This window comes from Panthera onca, chromosome D4 (genome assembly GCF_046562875.1).
Source record: "Panthera onca isolate mPanOnc1 chromosome D4, mPanOnc1 haplotype 2, whole genome shotgun sequence".
Taxonomy (NCBI): Eukaryota; Metazoa; Chordata; class Mammalia; order Carnivora; family Felidae; genus Panthera; species Panthera onca.
This window is the reverse complement of record NC_138351.1, coordinates 15,566,740-15,585,815: the sequence shown is the minus strand read 5'-3', so window position 1 is coordinate 15,585,815 and position 19,076 is coordinate 15,566,740. Positions and strand designations below refer to the sequence as shown.

At 45.8% G+C, this 19,076-nt stretch overlaps 1 long non-coding RNA gene across 2 annotated transcripts; it reads left to right on the top strand.

Moving 5' to 3' along the window:
* The first annotated feature begins 259 nt into the window (after positions 1–259).
* LOC132663909 (uncharacterized) lies at positions 260–8,400 on the top strand. 2 transcript variants are annotated; one of them, XR_014136013.1, is made up of 3 exons: positions 260–373; positions 531–624; positions 8,293–8,400. It is a non-coding gene; the product is annotated as an uncharacterized LOC132663909 (long non-coding RNA). The 2 variants fall into 2 exon arrangements; XR_009603318.3 differs by having other exon boundaries at positions 494–624.
* Positions 8,401–19,076: the final 10,676 nt, after the last annotated feature.

Sequence of the window (19,076 nt, the reverse complement as noted above, 5' to 3'; positions counted from 1 at the left end):
TCAATAAATATCCACTTTTCTCCAACTAGGTCTCTCAGAGAGTCTACCTTTCCTCCCATAAAATTTACTTACTCTTACTTTTTAAGTATAAGAAATGAGTCTTTCCTCCCAGAGCAACGCTCTTGGAGCAACGCTGAGCCTGGTCTGTGGGATCTTAGTGTTGCATCACTCGCGTCCACCAGATGGCGCACTTGCCGGGTCACACACCCAGAGTCCTGCAAAACTTCATCTCGTCGCTGAACACCAACATCTTCAGGAAACCAACCGCTTCTCCCTCTTTGCTGAGAAATCGCCAGGGCTTAAGTAACTGCCATCTGTGACTGTCCTGCTGGACACTTAACAAGGGTCTCCGAGGGTTTTCGTTAAGTGTAAGGTATGGAGCTAAGCCCTCGGGTAGCAACGGTGGTCTCTGGGAATCTAGTGGTAGAGATGGCTGTTTAGCAAATAATCACACAGGTAAACACACAGCCCCCAACTCTGACTTATGCGATAGAAGGAAACCAAGGTAGCCGGTCGTTAATGCCACACAGGACCAAGCCTGAGAGGTGGAATCCAAAGGAGGAAAAGGAGCTAAATTATGGAAGCGGGGAGAGGAAGCCTTCTCCCGAACAGAAGGAACAGCAGGTAAGAAAGCACGGAGGCTGGGAGGGATTATGGCACTTGGGAAAGGCCAGTAAAAAGGAAAGCCAGAACTTTCAAACTGAGGAGAAAAACAAAAGAAAGGAAGAGAATCGAATTATCCCATGGCTAAGTCCTAGGCTTCCATAAACATTTATACCCAACATGACCCCCCAATTTATATCTTCAAAGAATCACTTCCCTTCCCTTCAATTTCCATATGTATGTCTCTCCACTTAGTTCTTTCAAAGGCACATTCAAATACACAGGCAGCACCGAATTCCTGGTCCTCTCTGGTCTGATCACCTGTTCCCTGAATACCAGCGAGGGACTGAGCAGTACATTCCATTGCAAAATTCGGAAAACAGAAAGGAGTTCCTGAGTCCTCCTTTCCCCTTAGCTGTGTACACGATCTACCACCAAATCCTGTTAATTTTATCTACCAAATCTGACAGCTTTTCTCCTGATCAGTGATTCTCCAAACCGGCAACATTAGCATATCCAGGGAACTTGTCAGAATGGCCAATTCCCAGACCCCACCCCAGAGCTCCTGAATCAAAAGGCCCAGAAATCTGCATTCTAACCAGCCCTCCAAGGTGCGGCGGGAGGGGGGGGTGGGTGGGGTGGAGGGGTTGGGGGTGGGGGGGGAGGGGGGGATGTGTTGGAAGTCCAGCACAGTTTGAGAACCAGTGCCCTAGACCCAGAGTCCCCCTGCCTCTGCTGTGAACCTGCTCCATCGTTTCTCCTCTGGGCTGCTTTAGTGGGTCTGCAATTTTTCTTCCCCGCCTTGACTACAGCCTCCTCTCAGGGTGAATCCCAACCCTGGCATACACTGTCATCTACTGGGATCCACTGGCAACCCACTACCTGGGAATCTCGGTGGTGGGGGCGGGGGCGGTATTATTCTGAAGCTTCACTTTAAAGGCCAAGAATTAAGCGCCACTAGAGCCAGACTGATCTTTGAAACTGCAGATCTGTTCTTGCAATTACCTAAAACAAGCCCGGGTCAAGCCCACATTCCTACGGCCTAAGAGGCAGGTAAGGGATCTGACCCCAGCATCCAAAGCCTCACTCCGTCCCAGGTAGTCTATGGGAAAGCTTCTGTCCAATGTAGGCTCTCCTGCCCTAAATCGCTCTGTGCTACCCTTTGCCTGATAACCTTCCCGGTAATCATTCTGTAATCTTGGCTCCAGCGTCCCTCCCCCAGGGAAGTCTTTCCCAAGCTTCTTTGTCATGGAAAGAGTGTGGTGCAGAGGCTACAGAATACCTCTTTGTCCAGAAAGTCCTGATCTAGGAGCTTAAGGCCTGTGGATTGATTTATTTTCAATTTTATACTTACCTGTGATTATTTGATTCACGTTCATCTTTCTCACTCAACGAACTGCACGAGTTGGACATACAAGGATACGCTCACATGTATTTAGTTGAATGATTGAACAACTCTTGGAGTTGGGTACTGATTAGTGTTCTCCTAATTTCCTAAGGGGAAACTGTGTTTCCTAGTGTTTCCTAAGGGGAAACTGAGTCTTCACAGTCTAAGCACCTTGCTCAGATCACACAGCGAGTAAATGGCGGGGCTGGGTTTCGAACCCAGATCAGGGATTTTCCAGCATCACACCCTCTGAGCTGGGCTCCAGGAGAGAGATTTCCACTGCCCGATCTGGGGCCTGAGTTTCCACAGTCGCTGGGGATTAAGCGTTGTTTGGTCCCCGTCAGAACTGGACTCAGCTTGAAAGGCACACAGTTATTTCCTTCCTATTGAAACTGCAATCTGCTCCAAGGAAATGAAGCTTATGGCTCTCAGGGTATAAAGGGCAAATGTGCGGGAGAAGCCAGAGATCAAACTGTTAAGTACACTTGTTATAGAATTTTTCATGAGCTGGATTCAAATGCTATCAGTGGAGCAGCTCCCCCTTGGATTCAAAAGAGCGAGAACAAAGGATGAGGAGAAAGGCAGCTGCCAGTGCCTAATCAGAAGCCAGATGGAATGTTCCAGGCCTGGGGACGCGGAGTAGATGCAGCCAAGGACTAGCACAGAGGTCACAGGAGAAGCCAGTGCAGCCGAAGCGAAGAAGCTGTTTCTCCCTCGGCGTGAACGCAGGGGGCAACGTTCGATTCCCTGTGGTTTATCAGAGGGTCCCCTCCGTTTGCATCAGCTGCCGTTCCTCTCACTGCACGAGAGTGAGTTGAAGCTCCAGGTCACTTTGCCTCTTTCAGGCCCGGTGTCCTCAGAGGCAAAATTGGGAAGTTCATCTTAGATGACCTTGAAAGATGCTCTCGGCTAGAAAATTCTGTGATTCTCTGAACAATGCTGTTAGGATGGACTCCGGGAAGACAGGAACACGCGTGGATATCGGTAGTCCTTCCCAAAATCAAAATACATTGTGACCCTTTTATGCCGTCTCTCCACCCCAGCACATCTTATTCCCAAAGAAAGTGCTTCCGGTCAAGTCCAGCCTGCTTTGAAGTCCAAATTGAACCATCAAGTTCAAAGCAAAATGAATCCAAAGCTTAGTAAAGGCCACTAATATACTAAATCCCCAACTGAGGTACACCCAACTATTATTACAGAAACAGACATTTAGCAGATAATTTGGGTAGTCTTTTTTTTTTTTTTTAATAATTTAATTTGCATGAAAATGAATGATGTCTCCTTTCGGACAATTAAATCAGAATAAACCCAGATTGCAATTCACATTCGTGAAACACAAGGTTTTTAAGTATATATGGTATAGCTGGGTCAAGACATTTTTCTGAGGTTGATGTCAGCACTAAGAGTGAGTAGCTGTGAAGCGGGGGCCTGCTGAAAAACTGAAATAAATTCAGCTCTGATGTGCCTGGGCTCATGCTATTTGCTTTGCCCAGAATGTTCACTCCCCAGACCGCAGCTAAAGAAGTCTTGCCATTTCTTCAGCCCCATCACTGGCCTCGGAAGCAGCGTTCCAACAGGGCCCCTGGATTCTGTGACCTTCGTCCTACTGGGTCGTGGTCTGTATTCCTTCCCCTTATATTTGGGCTCTGCAACTCCTCGACGGTTGTGGTGACACGGTGCCAGTTTCCAGACTCAGGCTTTAAGAAATTGGCGGCATTGACTTTCTGCCTTGGAACCCAGCCACCGTGTTGCGAGGACGCCAAACAGCCACATGTAGAGGCCATGTGTAGGTGGTCCAGCTGACAGTCACAGCTGAGGTCTCAGTCCACCGCCAGCACCAGCTGCCAGACATGCGAGTGATCGGGCTTTCGGATGATTCTGGCCCCCCGTGTGCACGCTGCCCCGGAAGATGCCACACGGTGTAGAGATGAGCTGTTCCCATCCAGCCCCATCCAGATTGCAGCTTCGTGAGCAAATTCGATGATTGTTGTCCTCGGCCCCTAAGTTTGGGGCGGCGTGTCAAGCAGTGATAGATAACAAGAACAGAAACCTTCCTTGAACGCTCACACCGCCGTCACCGTCAGCGTGGTAGTCATTAAGGCAGGTCACAATCATTCCCCCTCTCTCCTCCTTCTGGGTACGAGACGGAAATACGTTTCCCGCCTGCATTGAATTTAGGCGTGGCCACAGGCTAGAGTATGGCCAAGGGAATGCGATTGGAAAAGACAGGGGCCGATCTGGACAGAAGCTTGAAAATCTACTGTGCGACCCACCAAGTTCCCTTCCCCGTCACAGTAATGCCAGGGGACCACTGGGCAATCAATCTCTCTCCTCAGTCAGACTTTCTGATGGGAGGTGGCTGGGCAGGACTGCGATGCCAACCCGTGCGGGACATAGAGCACGAGGGACGAGGGACTTGTTGCACGAGGCCACTGGGATTTTTTCAAGTTATTTGTCGCCACAGCATATGACCAGATTTCTCAATGCCTGCGCTGCTGACACTGGGGGCTAGGTGATTCTTTGTCAGGGCGTATTGTCCTTTGCATAAGGGTGGTCAGCGGCAGCCCTGGCCTCCATCCACCGGATGCCAGTAACACCACCGCTCCGGCTGGGAAAACCAAAAATGTCTCCAGACATTACCAAAGTTCTCTTAGAAGCACCCAGGTGAGAACCACTGACCTAAGCTACTCCACGTGCAACCACCATCATGCAGAGGGAATTGCCTTGTCTTTATTCTTTGAAAGTCTTTCGTAGATACTTCTCTCTGACACTCTTATCATTAGCCACAGAGTGCCTTACCCTAGTTCCTTGGACTTGGTCACTCTGAAGACTGTAAGGAGAAGTGGAAAAGTAGGGCATGTATAATGATCTACCTAGAGCTTGAGCTTTCTGTTAGCGATGTGCCAAGGGAGGGGTTGAAATTCACCAGCAAGCTGACCCAGTTTAGAACCATCGCAAATGGTTGTGCAGTATACAGACTGCACAACGGTACCTAAGCTAACCACAGGGATAAGTGGTGACTGAGATCCATCGCACTCCGTTCTATATGCTACCTCTGCACAGAAGGAGGGAGTTCTTATTCATCTGTCTGAAGGAGAGCCTGTAGGGGCGCCTGGGTGGCTCTGTCGGTTAAGCGTCCGGCTTTGGCTCAGGTCGTGATCTCGTGGTTCGTGAGTCCGAGCCCTGCGTCAGGCTCTGTGCTGATGCCTCGGAGGCTGGAGCCTGCTTTGGATTCTGTGTCTCTCTCTCTCTCTCTGCCCCTCCCCTGCTCATGCTCTGTCTCTCTCTGTCTCTAAAAAATAAATAAGTGTTAAAAAAAAATGTTTTTTTAAATGAAGAAGAGGCTGTAACAACAACAACAAAGAAAATAATAACAGCTTCACACCAAGGCCAGTCCCTGCATTGACCCAGGCTGTGGAGGAATCTGGGATAAATCCACATAGGCTAGGACTGGAAAATCAAAGCTTTCCTACCTGATATTGACAACAGGGATTCTCGTGGAAAGAGATGGAAAGTTCATGCCACTGGACAAGAGCAAAAGAAACTCAAGGCGAGACTGTCTAGTTTGAAAAGAAACACAGTGAAAATCTAAGTCTTCTTATACCCCCGATCCCCTATATTCCCTCCCCAAGGCCAACCACTGTCACTAGTTTCTTCTGTGGTCTTCCAGAGAAACACTAGGCATACACAGAGATATGTATATATAGGACCCCCTCTCTTTTTTAAAACACAAAGGTTCGTAAACAAATGTTTGCACATTGTTTTACATCTTATTTCTGAGCTTAAACATACATTTTTAGGTAGTGTGTCTTATCATTGCCTGCCTCATCATTTTACTGATGCCTATTTAATTTTATGGATAGACATACTTTATACAATCTGTTTCTTATTGATGGACATTTAAGTTGTCTCCAAGCCTTTGCAATGATATCACTGTTTAAGTAGAAACTTTAAAAAGAGAAAACAAATTTAAAAACCATCTTGTTTGTATGAGGCAAACTTTGCCAGGATTCCCTAAAACTGGTTATTTATCTAAATCAAACTGGCATCTCCATTAAATGACCCCAAATCCCTAAGCCCTCATATGTGGACCAGTGGAACTCTCTAATCTATGTAAATTAAGCACCAATTAGAACCATTTTATTAAAGTTTCCATATAAAACGCCAGCTAGACTGTATATATTAGTGCATGTCGAAATCAGCCCTTGTGTAAATTGTTTCCAAAAGCACACAGCCAGTAGGAATCACTGCCTTTGCTGTTTACGAAATTTCCCTCTGGTTCTGCTCAGGCGGTTCTTCTTGATGTTTTAAATTAACTCCCAAAGTCAAACAGTTCAGGGTGGTGCAGTGGAAATCCAACAGCAATGTAGGCAGGCCCCAGGGTACGCGGTGACTCCTCCCACCTGGCCACCTGTGTCCCCAGCGGCTCCACCCCCCCCCCCCCCCCCCCCCCGCCCCAGGTCTACACAACACACATCACCACGCTTGATGGCTTCGTTGTACCAAATCGTGCTCCCCATCAGATCACCACCGCATTCTAGCCTGACAGCAAAACACTCTGGCCTGATCATCCCCCCAGTAACACCCTTCCGTGCCACACTCGCTTCACCCTTCTCTGTTTCACTCTGACCTCATCCCGAGAAACTCTTCGCTGGGAGCACTTCCACATGGTCTATATCCTCATGCACTCTCCATGCCTTAGGAAAACACAGCGAATGCCGGTCATCTTTTTTCCCTTCCCTTTTCTTCCTGTGGCATCTTCTCCTTTCCTCTGTCACTCCCACTCTTCATTATGACTGGCAATTCCGAAATAGCCCCAATCGTGACCGAGAGGCATTAGAGAAATCCCAGTGAGACTTTCCTACCAAGGAAAAGAAAAAGCACATTTTTCCCAAGAAGACATCCAGATGGCCACCAGACCCACGAAGAGACGCTCTACATCACTCACCATCAGGGAAACGTAAATCAAAACTACGATGAGATATCACCTCACACCTGTCAGATTGGCTAGCAGCAAAAAAATAAAATAAAATAAAATAAAATAAAATAAAATAAAATAAGAAATGGCAAGGATGTGGAGAAAAAAGGACACTTGTGCACTGTTGGTGGGAATGTAGACTGGTGCAGCCACTGTGGAAAACAGTATGGAGGTTCCTCAAAAAATTAAAAATTGAAATACCCTATGATCAATTATTCCATTTCTGGGTGTTTACCCCAAAGGAAATAATAACACTAATTCAAAAAGATATAGGCACTCCTCTGTTTATTATAGCACTATTTACAACAGCTAAGATATGGAAGCAACCTAAGTGTTGATGATTTTTTTAAGAAAATATTGTATATGTATATAATCGAATATTAGTCAGCCATAAAAGAGAGGGAGATCTTGCCATTTGTGATAACATGGATGGACCTAGAGGGTATTATGCTGAGTGAAATCAGTCAGGCAGGGAAAGGCAAATACCATATGATTTTACTTACATGTGGAATCTAAACTAAAACAATCAGCTAAGGCGCCTGGGTGGCTAAGTCGGTTAAGCGTCCGACTTTGGCTCAAGTCATGATCTCACGGTTTGTGGGTTCGAGCCCTGCATCGGGCTCTGTGCTGACAGCTCAGAACCTGAAGCCTGCTTCAGATTCTGTGTCTCCCACTCTCTCCCCCAACCCCTCACTCACACTCTGTCTCTCTCTGTCTCTCAAAAATAAACATTGAAAAAAAATTAAAAAAAAAAAATCAACCAACCAAACTAACAGAAACAGACTCATAAACACAGAGAATGAACTGGTGGTTGCCAGCGGGGTGGGGGGGGGGGGGATTGGGGAGATGGGCAAAATAGGTGAAGGGGATTAAGAGATACAAACTTCCAGTTATAAAATAAATAAGTCACAAGGATGAAAAGTACAGCACATGGAATATACGCAGTAACACTGCAGTAACTTTGAATGGTGACAGTAACTATCCTTCACAAGATGAGCATTTCATAAAGTATGTAATTGTCAAATCACTATGTAGCACACCTGATCTAACGCAATACTGTATGTCAATTATCCTTCAATTGTTTAAAAACCTGTATTAAAGAAAAGAAAAGGAGAACTATAATTTTTAAGTTGAAATGCGTGTAATAAGGTTTGGTTTAGTTAAATTCCCAAAAGTCCCTTTCAAAAAAGTTTATTCGCCTCTAGATAAAGCTGTCTTGCTTGGGGAGAGATATTAACAATAATCTCTTACTTATTAACAATGATCTACCGGGGCACCTGGGTGGCTCAGTCCATTAGGCATCTGACTCTTGGTTTCCCCTCAGGTCATGATCCCGTGGTCAGGCAGATGGAATCCGGTCCTGTCTCGGGCTCTGCAGACGACACAGAGCCTGCTTGGGATCCTCTCTGTCCCCGAATAAATGAATAAATAAACTGAAAGACAAAACAAAACAATGTTTTGCAGCAGCATCACTTTGTCGTTTCTCACCGTAATGTAGCAACATGATGCTTTCTTCATGCAGCCTCTGGCTGGAAATGAATTACCCTCAGTTTTAGCCTTTGAAAAATCTCTTTATCCTTTAAGCTCTTGCAACATGAATTGGTCCTTCCCCTGTACCCCTACATCAAGTTGTTTTTCTTGCTACTGAACACCTATTTCGTTTTGTTTTGCATTATTTGTATTTGTGTCTTCTCAAGCCTCCCTTGAGACACTGAGCCCCGTTAACACTTGTAAACCTCCCTACCAGGAGCACATCTGTCTGGCGCGTGGTAAATGCACACAAAATGTGCCCTAAAATGAAATAGGCTGCAGCGGGTCGGGTTAGGAACCGAAAGACCATTCACAAAGTGATCTCCCTGCCAAAATGCATTGTTTTTCAAATCATGGACTTATTGGTTTATATATAACCTACTTTATGCCGTAATAATTTCAGAAAGACTATACATAGTTCTACAATTTTTAAATAATGTCATATTTTATAAACTAAAGTCAGGATTGAAGATCAATATCAAGGAGAAAGGAGGGACCCAGATATGTGGGTGATAGGATGTTATATAGCCATAAAAATTGGGCTATACATGTTTGGCTCTGAGCTTCCTGGCAGCTAAGCACAAAGGACAATGTGTTCAATGGCATGGTTCTTATTGTCTAAGAGGAGAAAACATACCATTGCTGGAGGGAAGCAAAATTTTCCTGGTACTTCGTTCTGAAACGAATCTCTTGTATAAGACTTCCCATCCTATCAGGGATGCTGAGTAGTCAAACAATTGACTTTAGTTGGAATTCGGGGTGCATACTTTGTTTTTGACACTGCAAATGGTTGTATGGCAAGAGGTAGAGCCAAAGAGGTGAAAGTAATGAAGTTCTTTCATCCACCTTTAAGTAACAAAGATTATTAGAATATGTCTAATAAATAAAACCCATGCAAAGGGCCAATATAGCATCCCAGAAATAAGAGTAAAATTATTTTGTTGTTGTCATTGGTTTTGTCTGTTTGTTTGTAATAACAATGAGGATATTTATTTTTCTGCTTTATGGAAGTTTTGAATGGGGAATCGTAGACCACCGACTCAATATTTTTGAGGTTTAAAGCTTATTTTCTTATTTTTGAGGGAGAGAGAGCACAAGTGGGGGCAGGGGCGCAGAAGGAGAGGGAGTCACAGAATCCAAAGCAGGCTCCAGGCTCTGAATTGTCAGCACAGAGCCCTACACGGGGCTCAAATTCACAAACCACGGGACCATGACCTGAACCGAAGTTGGATGCTGAACCCACTGAGCCTGAGCTTAACCCAGGCACCCCATAGAATGGGTTTAATGAATAGGATATTAGAAAGGGGCATTAAATAGCTTACATTCAATTATTGAGCCATCCATAGAGATTATTAAAATAGAAATAAATTAAGATGATTTCTCCTTGGGGCGCCTGGGTGGCTCAGTCGGTTAAGCGTCCGACTTCAGCTCAGGTCATGATCTCATGGTCTGTGAGTTCGAGCCCCGCATCGGGCTCTGTGCTGACAGCTCAGAGCCTGGAGCCTGTTTCAGATTCTGTGTCTCCCTCTCTCTGACCCTCCCCCATTCATGCTCTGTCTCTCTCTGTCTCAAAAATAAATAAACGTTAAAAAAATTTTTAAAAAAAAGATGATTTCTCCTCCAAAAATCTAATATGAAACACTCAAGATTTGGAAATCAAGGATTTTTATTACATTTTGTTTTCCCCATATACATTGAGGAAACAATTCCAGAAAATCAGAATTCTATGTGGCAAATTAGCATGCATCTAAAGAAGGTAGAAACCAACAGGAAGGCAGGAAGAGGGATTTAAAAAGACTAGTCAGCCTCTCTGGAAACTTCCAAGGGAGCTATTTGGGTCCCACCATCAGAAGTAGATCAGCCCTTGGATATTAACTAAATCCCCAGTTAATATCAAGTCTGCCTATCCAAGCCAAGATCAACTGTGCTTTAAATTTCATTTTAAACATTTAGAGGAAAATAAAAACAAAAATTAAACACACACACACACACACACACACACACACAACTGAATCAACTGTAGAGCCAGAACACTAAATCATAGCACAATTTTCTAAATGTGTTTTTCTTACAGTTTGCCAACTTTTAGAAATCCTTGTATGTTCATTGTTAAGTATAAGATGCCATCATTCCCTCTAAACTCTTCGGCATGAAAATTGATAGCACTGTTTTGCTAAGTCTATTTTCTGCCAATCATTTCCAAAATATTCTCTGGAACCCAAGGGGGGAAAAATTCAGACTTAAGTGCAGTGCTGCGAGCATGAGAATGTAAAATGTGGACTATTCACCCCAAAATAGTGTACTAATGAAAATAGCCAGACTTTTGAGTCACTCCCCATTATTGGCTTCTATTTACAGAGTTCTGTGCCATTACTCAGGGAGAACAGCCGCGATGAGAAGGCAAATAAACTGCTAAGCAAAATATGTCAAGAATATATTTGAAACTCCAAGCAGAATTTGACATTGAGCTGCACCGATATTTCTTGCAAGGTCACTTTATGGTGAAACCATAATTCTTTTTTTTTTTTTTTTTTTTTTTTTTGGTAATTAAGCTGACCCAAGAGTACTCACAGCTAGGAACACTCATCCAGTGAGAATACATTTAGAAAAGGAGAATGAACGCTATAAATGGATTCAATGCATCTCAATATACCAACTCCCATTGTGGCCAGGGTACAATCCCATGGGCATGTCACTGAACAGAATAACATGACCATTACAGATGGCCCAGGGGTATAACCTAATGTTTATTCATGGAATGTTCTGGTGAGAGATGGCATTGAAGAAACCATCTGGAAACCTGCATGTAACCAAAAAATAAGTAAATAAACAGATAAATAAATACCCCTCCCCTGAGATTTCCTCGTCAACCTGCTATTTCCCCTTATTCTGTTTAGCCATCACACCTCAGCCAACCAAGGAAACGCTAGGTATTTTGAACCCCAAAGTGCTAATCCTTCGCCAGTCATTATGCATTATTTATGAAGCCAAAGATGCCGGAATAAATTCATTTTTCAAAGGTAGTCTGACTGGCATCAAAATTCAAACTGTTGCACAGGGTGATCAGGCTTTCGCTGAGCCACCTGGGACCTCCCTCCGCGAGTATAGGGAGAGGCCGAGTCCGCAAGACATGTTTGCCACCCGGAACGTTCTGGCAGAGTAGCATGGGAGCGCTTCTGGTTTGTCTTAGACGTTATCCGACGCTGAATGAGATTATAGTTTTGAGGAGGTGCCATGTTATCAGCAGATCCATGCTCAAGACTCTCCCCACTTTTGCTTCACTTTAAGGAGATAGAGCTCAACCCTCCAGGAGCGTTTTTTCCAAGGCCACTGGGTGTTTGCAATCCTTTATCTGCGAATCCAAGCTTGGAGCAGACCACGCGGTAGGGATTTGCCAGCTGTGGCGTATAGAACTTAGCGAAGAAGTTTGTTGGTGAAATCAAACTTCACTCTGTATGTGCGGGTGCGTACTTGTGTGTGTATGGTATATGCCCCCCCCCCCCCCCCGCCATGTGTACACTCCCGAGTTTAAAAGGGGGGTGGGGGCACCTGGGTGGCTCAGGCCGTTGAGTGTCAGACTTTGGCTCAGGTCATGACCCCGTGGTGCTTCAGTTCTCACCCCGTATCAGCCTCGCTGCTAACAGCAAGGAGCCTGCTTCGGATCCTCTGTCCCCCTCTCTTTCTCTCCCTCCCCTGCTCTCTCAAAAATAAATAAACGTTAAAAAAGAATAATAGCAAATAAAAGAGGGTTGGAAGTCAATGTCCTCAATGCCTTCAACTGTGCGAGGGAATATTTAAGAGACTAAGGGAAAATCGGGCAAAACCGGAAGCTAGGTTGGACCCCCGGACTCTGGCTCAGAAACGGTGAATGTTGTTAAGGAAATGAGAAGGGTATGCCTGATAAAACCGCTGCTTGCGAAAGATATGAGGGGGACTGCCGATAGTGGGATTTCTGGGAAAGAAATCTGGCAATTCTCCTGAGCAAAAAAAGAAGGAAAAAGAGACAAGACCATATAGCGGGGAAATACATAGTTTCCTAGGTTGGTGTTTCTTAGACTTCAGTGTGCGTCAGATTCGTTTGGGAGGGCTTGATAAAAATCCAGCTTTCTGGACCCCTCCCCAAAGGAACTGAATGAGTAGGTCTGAGAGGGCACCCAAATGTTTGCATTTCTGATAGGTCCCACCCAGGTCAGGCTGATTCTGTGGGTCCGGGGACCACACTTTTTTAAGTAGCGAGACTGTGGATGCTGGAAGATTGGAGGCCAAAGCCCTGTGCTGCCATTGCCTGGTGGTGGGCCTTTGGGAAAATTACCCAGGCTCTCCGAATATCGGTTTTCTCATCCTTAAATTAAGATAATGACGTGCACTTCATAAGTGTGTCGTGAAATAACATGAGATAACATGGAGAAACTGGGTGGCTCAGTCAGTTGAGCCTCCGACCTTGGCTCAGATCAAGATCTCAAGGTTCGTGAGTTCGAGCCCCATATTGGGCTCTCTCCTGTCAGCGCAGAGCCCACTTCAGATCCTCTGTCCCCCTCTCTCTGCCCCTCCCCTGCTTGCACGCTCCCCAAAGTAAATAAATCCATTTTTTTAACAATAAAAAATAAAATAAGTGAAATAACACATTTAAAGCCCCTGAGACACAATAGGAATGGAAATACTTCCATTTCCAGCCTCTCTGAAGGCAGAGGTAAGGAAATGGAATCATGACCCAGGCGGGGCTCCAGGAAAAAGGATAGGGGCCGCGTGCCCAGAACTCAGAGCAGTGTTTCTCAATCCCGGGCAGGCATCAGAATCAACTGGGGTGCCGCTTAGAGGTAGAGATTTCTGGGCCCATCCTCCAATCAAAGGACAGAGTAGAGTCAATGGGCTGGCAGGGTGCCTGGGTGACTCTGAGCCTGGCCAGAACTGAGCCCGGTGACATCCAGAAATGAAAGTCTGATATTTCCAAGGCAGAGTACTAGACAGCGGGGACCAAGCTGGGGGCACAGGGAACTGGAATGACAGCATTGTAAACACAAGGGCACTAAGAAGCCTGGGGGAAGCCAGAGAAAGCACCTTGCAGGGAAAAGAGGGGAGCTGTAAAAGGACGACTCTGAGTATGGGCTTAGGAGACCACGTTGACTTGAACTTGAAAAAAGTCAGGCGAACAGATTACAAATAATGCCGAAATATACACGTGATGATAACCCCTCACCCTGGAGAAAGACTCCGTTCTGTGATCGAATGGACTATGCTGCTTTCTCAATGAGGACAAGGTAGGACACAGCAGTGAAAAGGAACTAGAAAATTTCCAGAAGCCCTAGGTCCATACACAGCAGCCCCCAACTCAGGTCTACTCTCCCCAGACCAATTCCAATAGAGGAAAGTGGAAACTTATCCACCAACCGACATCAACAGGAACTATGACCGGGGTTTTCTATTCTGGGATACCTCACTCGTTCTCCTTTCCTAGGTCCTCAGGCATCACTAAAGTGTGTTTCTCAGAAGGCTAGGCTTAGAGAAGGCTGTGGGTGATGTGGCTTCAATGATAAATATGAAAAATGACACGTATTGTAACTCAGCTTGACTAGGCCCAAGGCACATTAGCATAACTAATACTCTGAGAAAGCTCCCTTATCGGAAATCCTCACTTCAACAAGCACTTTTTGTAGCATTCCCCCCCTCCTGTCACTAATTTCTGGGAACACGCAGTAGGAAACGCTTCCCGATGGCAATGTCTGTCGTCACCACACCTCTGCCAGCCTCGGTGCCAAGATCTGAAGCCTCCACCTGCACTGTCCAGACTTAGAGCTGTTCAGATTCCAAGACACTCACTTCCTGTTTGGAAGCAAACTTCGCCGGGTTTTCAGATTCACCGCCCGCAAACGGGGGACAAGAACACGTCTTCTCTGTCGGTGGCTTTCGACACCGGAGCGGTTCATAGGCAGATTGTACATTTAATAACAGGGACGTCCCCGCATGGCGTTCGCCACCACCTCGGGGAGATAGGAACACACCGCACCGCACACACGCACTCAGGAGCAGGGTGGAGAGAAATCATTAGCGCTAAAGAGAAAATGACCCAAAGTCCTTGAGACAGAAAATAAAATTGCAAGACGTGGAGATACACCCACCGTAGGCCGGCTGAGTGAGGGCCCATGATTCACTTGGCTTGTTTCCCAGCAAGCTCACATTGCCCCCTCCTTGGAATTTCAGCTCGTAAATATATTTATAGCTGCTCAGACACAATATGCCGGATGCTAAAGAAAAAAAAAACAATCCACTGAGTCATTGTTCCTGGTGAACCAGTTTTGCAAGAGTTAACCTAATCCCTTGCACAAAGCTGAAAATAGTTTGCCAAAAGCTTCAGCAAGGAGGAGTCACGCTCTTCGCCTAAAGGTTAGTTGATCTCAATCAGGCTGGTACAGAAACTAAGGTATTAGTTACAGGGTGAACTGTTTTTGATCTGACGAGTAATGGAGGCATTACATGGTGTCCTGGCCGGTACCTGTGTTAAGTGACACCTCTCTCTTTTGTGCAATCACAGCGAGAGCCCTGAGAGATTTTGGCCCCTTGTTCCTTTGCTCCACCCATCCCCTTGGGCCCAAACAACAGCAACCTGCTGAAGTGGGAGTTTCCAAATCAGTGGCGCAATTTTTCCTATCAACTGCCTGAGCCATTAAAGAAGTTTAAAGCAATTAATCCAAATGTGACTCCCCTCGGGTGGTAAACAGTGTGTTCCAGGAGGTAGCGACCGGAGATACAGGAAGAAGCTGGCAGAGCGATCCCTGATGCCGGACAGGAAACAGAACCAATTCATCTTGACACCCAGGCTCTTAGCCCAGTAATTGGCCCAAGCAGGAGAACCCTATGTACGCGTTTGTTGACACAAAAGGGCGCTAAGCACTTGAAGGCGAAGAAGAAGGGAAGATCAAAGAAGACAGGAGGGAAGGGGAAGAACAGAAGGAAAAGGGTCTAGAGAAAGAGGGCAGAGAGGAAAGGGGGGAAAGAGAAGGAAGGGAGAGGAGGAGGAGAAAAAAGAGAAAAAAGAGGGGCACCTGGATGGCTCAGTCGATTAAGCATCCAGATTTTGGCTCAGGTCATGATCTCATAGCTCATGGTTTCCAGCCGTGCGTCCTGCTCTTTGCTGAGTGTGTGGTACCTGCTTGGGATTCTCTCTCCCTCTTTCTCTGCCCCTCCCTTGCGCGCATGAGTTCTCTCTCTCTCTCTCTCTCTCTCCCTCACACACACACACACACACACACACACACAATAAACATTTTTTAAAAAGAAGAGAGAGGAAAGATGACCCATTCAGCACACAAGTTCAAATTACTCAAGATATTTACGGGGGCTCCTCAGAGTTTCAGTGTCTTTTTTACCCTCTTGGCCAACTACGGTAGTTGTCAGAACAATCACGGCCTTTGATCTATGAAGCTGGACGTCTCTTTTTTCTGGTTCTAAGATGCTTTCTAGAAGTGATTTAATTTAGCTTGCTTTGACGTCTTAACGGACATTCTGCCACAGGGCTTCTGTTCAAGGGGTGGTACCCCTTGAGGCACAAAGGAAATCTGTCTTACTTTCGCAGACTTGACCACCGAAAACATTTTCCTGGGTCCCTTCCCCTCGCAAGTTCTTTCTGTACTTCCAAACTCTGGTTTAGCTCATGGGAAGATATGCACCAGTCCGGTTTTAATCACCCCCGCCCCCTTGCCTGACTCAGAGATACCAATCAGAAACGAATGTTTTATAGTTCTGTCGTTTCCACGCCAGAGACGAAAAATGTCACAAGCCCTGGATTGTGAAGTAACAAGATGAACAATACAGGACAGGCCCAGAGAGAGACCAGAGCAAGGACAAGGGCCACCCTGAAGGCTGCTGTGACCCCCACACCCTTCTAATATAAGGCTCCTTTGTTTCAGTTAGTGTTGCCTTCTGGGCCAGAATGGGCCAATAAAAGACAAACCATCTGTGCATGGGCTCCTCTCAGATGTCCACAAAAATCCCCATAGTTGTTACCTTCTGGGAAGCTCAGAATGTTGTCATTGTTCCCAATTCTTGTTCCAAAGATTTGCAAATTTAAGAGCATGGTATTTGGTTTTTATACCTCATCTGCTCTTGTGGAATAATAATGTAAGCCAGACAATACATGTAGCCCATTGTATAAGTGTATTATTATGCATCTCCTTCTAAGCAGAGACATGGAGGTGAAAGGGAGGTCAGGGTGGGGGCTGGGAGGGAAAGCCTGGCCAAAGGAAGTGTAAGAGCCTCGAGGCAGTGTTCCTTTCACCACCTCCAACCCCAGCCACTGAAATCATTCCACAAGTACCTGTGGGCCCTGTGCTACATTGGAGGGCCCAAGCAGCACTGTTCCTGTCTTTGTAGGAGTCTAAGCTCTACAGTGGAGACAGAGAAGCGAGCGGTTTCAATGAGGGAGGAATTCTGGCCACGGGAAGTGAACACATGTGAGGGTTCATCTTCTGTGGCAACTTGGCTGGGCCAAGAAATTCCCAACTGGATGATAAAACATTATTTCTGGGTGCGCTGTGAAGGTATTTCTGGGAGGAACTGGCATTTGCATCGGTAGAATGGGGAAAGACGTTGCCCCTGCCAATGCAGGTGGGCGTTAGTCAACCTGTGGAGCATCTCCGTAGAACAAAAAGCAGAAACAGAGTGAAGTTGCTTCCTCTGTTTGAGCTGAAATACCCATCTTCTGCCCTCAGACGTCAGCAGCCCTGGTTCTCAGGCCTTTAGACTCTGACCGAATTAGACCACTCGTGTCTCGCTTCGCCAGTTTGCAGACAGCAGACTGTGGGAGTTTGGGCCTCCATAGTTGCTTGAGCCAATTCTCATAATAAATCTCCTCTTACCATATCTCAACATATCCCGTTGGTTTTGTTTTTCCAGAAAACCCTAACACACAGGGAGATGTGGGAGTCTACCTAGGGACAGTAGAAGGGGTAAATGGTTGAAGGATACTTCTCGGAGGAGTTGACTTTAAAGGTTTACCTTTGGCCTCCATCATACTTCTCATGACCTCTATTGCAGAGCAAGGCTGGGTACAGAAAGTGACAAGGAAATAACCATTTTCCACCTTGGACTAACTTGGCACGGTATACCAGGCCAGGCTTCTTATGGTTAGCAGGGGACCTTTTACAATCTACCTATGAAGGGGTAAGGTTTCCAGTCGAGTTTCATAAGTGATTTCTCTTTATTGGAGAAAAGAGTGATACTCTCCAAGGTTTTTGTTTTGTTTTGTTTTGTTTTCTTCTTGTTCAATGGAAACATTCCCGGGGCACCTGGGTGGCTCAGTCGGTTAAGTGCCCAACTCTTGATTTCAGTTCATGATCTCACGGTTGGTGGGTTCGAGCCCCACATCAGGCTCTGTGCTGATCGCGCGGAGCCTGCTTGGGATTCTGTCTCCCTCTCTTTCCGCTCCTCCCATGCTCGCTCTCTAGCTCTCTCTCTCTCTCTCAAAATAAATAAGCATTAAAAAAAATTTAAAAACTAAAAGGGAACATTCCTTGCAAATGGGTCATCAACTAAATCTAGGTTGATCGAGACTGTGGTGAAGGGAAATTCTCAACTGGAGAGCAGTCTGAAGGACCGCAGCCTCTGCAGCAATACGCAGACATTTGCTCCCCATTTCTGTTACCGCCATGGTGGTTGTGAGTCAAGGGTCAGTCAGGATGGCCACTCACGCAGAAGCACTAAGCAGCTTGGGCGCCCCATTAAACGAACATCTCTCAACACCCTCTCCTACCTGTTTTCCTTAACCATCTGTACTGGAGGAGACCCGGCTCACAGCTCTTCCTGTTCTCTAACTGGTCCCCAATCTGTCATCTCAAAATTGCTTTGTTTCCCAGGAACACCCAGGCGAAGCACAGAGCATGACTACAGCCTCATTGAAACAGCCAGAAAAAAAAAAAAAAAAAAAAAAAAAAAACAACCCAAAGACAGAAAAATAAGGAAGGTCTGAAAAGTAAGCATTTGAAATAAATACCAGCAAAATGTTGCAGAAATAGAAATCCTAATTAAAGGGAGTTGAAATGAGTGACATTTTTGCTGAGAAATATTTAGGATCATTGTGAACCACACAAAAGAGTGAAAGCCCAGCCACTTTGGGAAGCTATTACCTGCTTCCTTGATGGTTTAAAGTCAGGTATGTTCTCTTCCAACATCTACACAGAAGACTTAGCAATAGTATCCCCTTTGTCCTTCAATCTGGGTGCCCGTGGTGGGTAGAAATGCTGGCACGGCGTGCCAATGTCATCATGTACTAGGAGGACATTCGTGGGTGGCAGATGTCGAGGTTGTGCATTCATTCTACCTCCTCTTATTCTAAAACCCGTATTTACAGAAGGGCACACTGCCCATCTGCCTACACCACCCTTCTTTATTCTGAATTAGCCTTCCTTTTCTGCAGCTTGTATTTAAACCGATATGACATTTAAAATTCTGGGTATAGGGGTACAAAGGTGGACTGGATGTCCCGAAAGTGAAGTATCTGACGGAAAGCACAGTTGGATGGGCTATGACTAGACACCTACAAAGTGGGTAAAAAATATGAACAGAAAATCCATGATGGAAAATCCA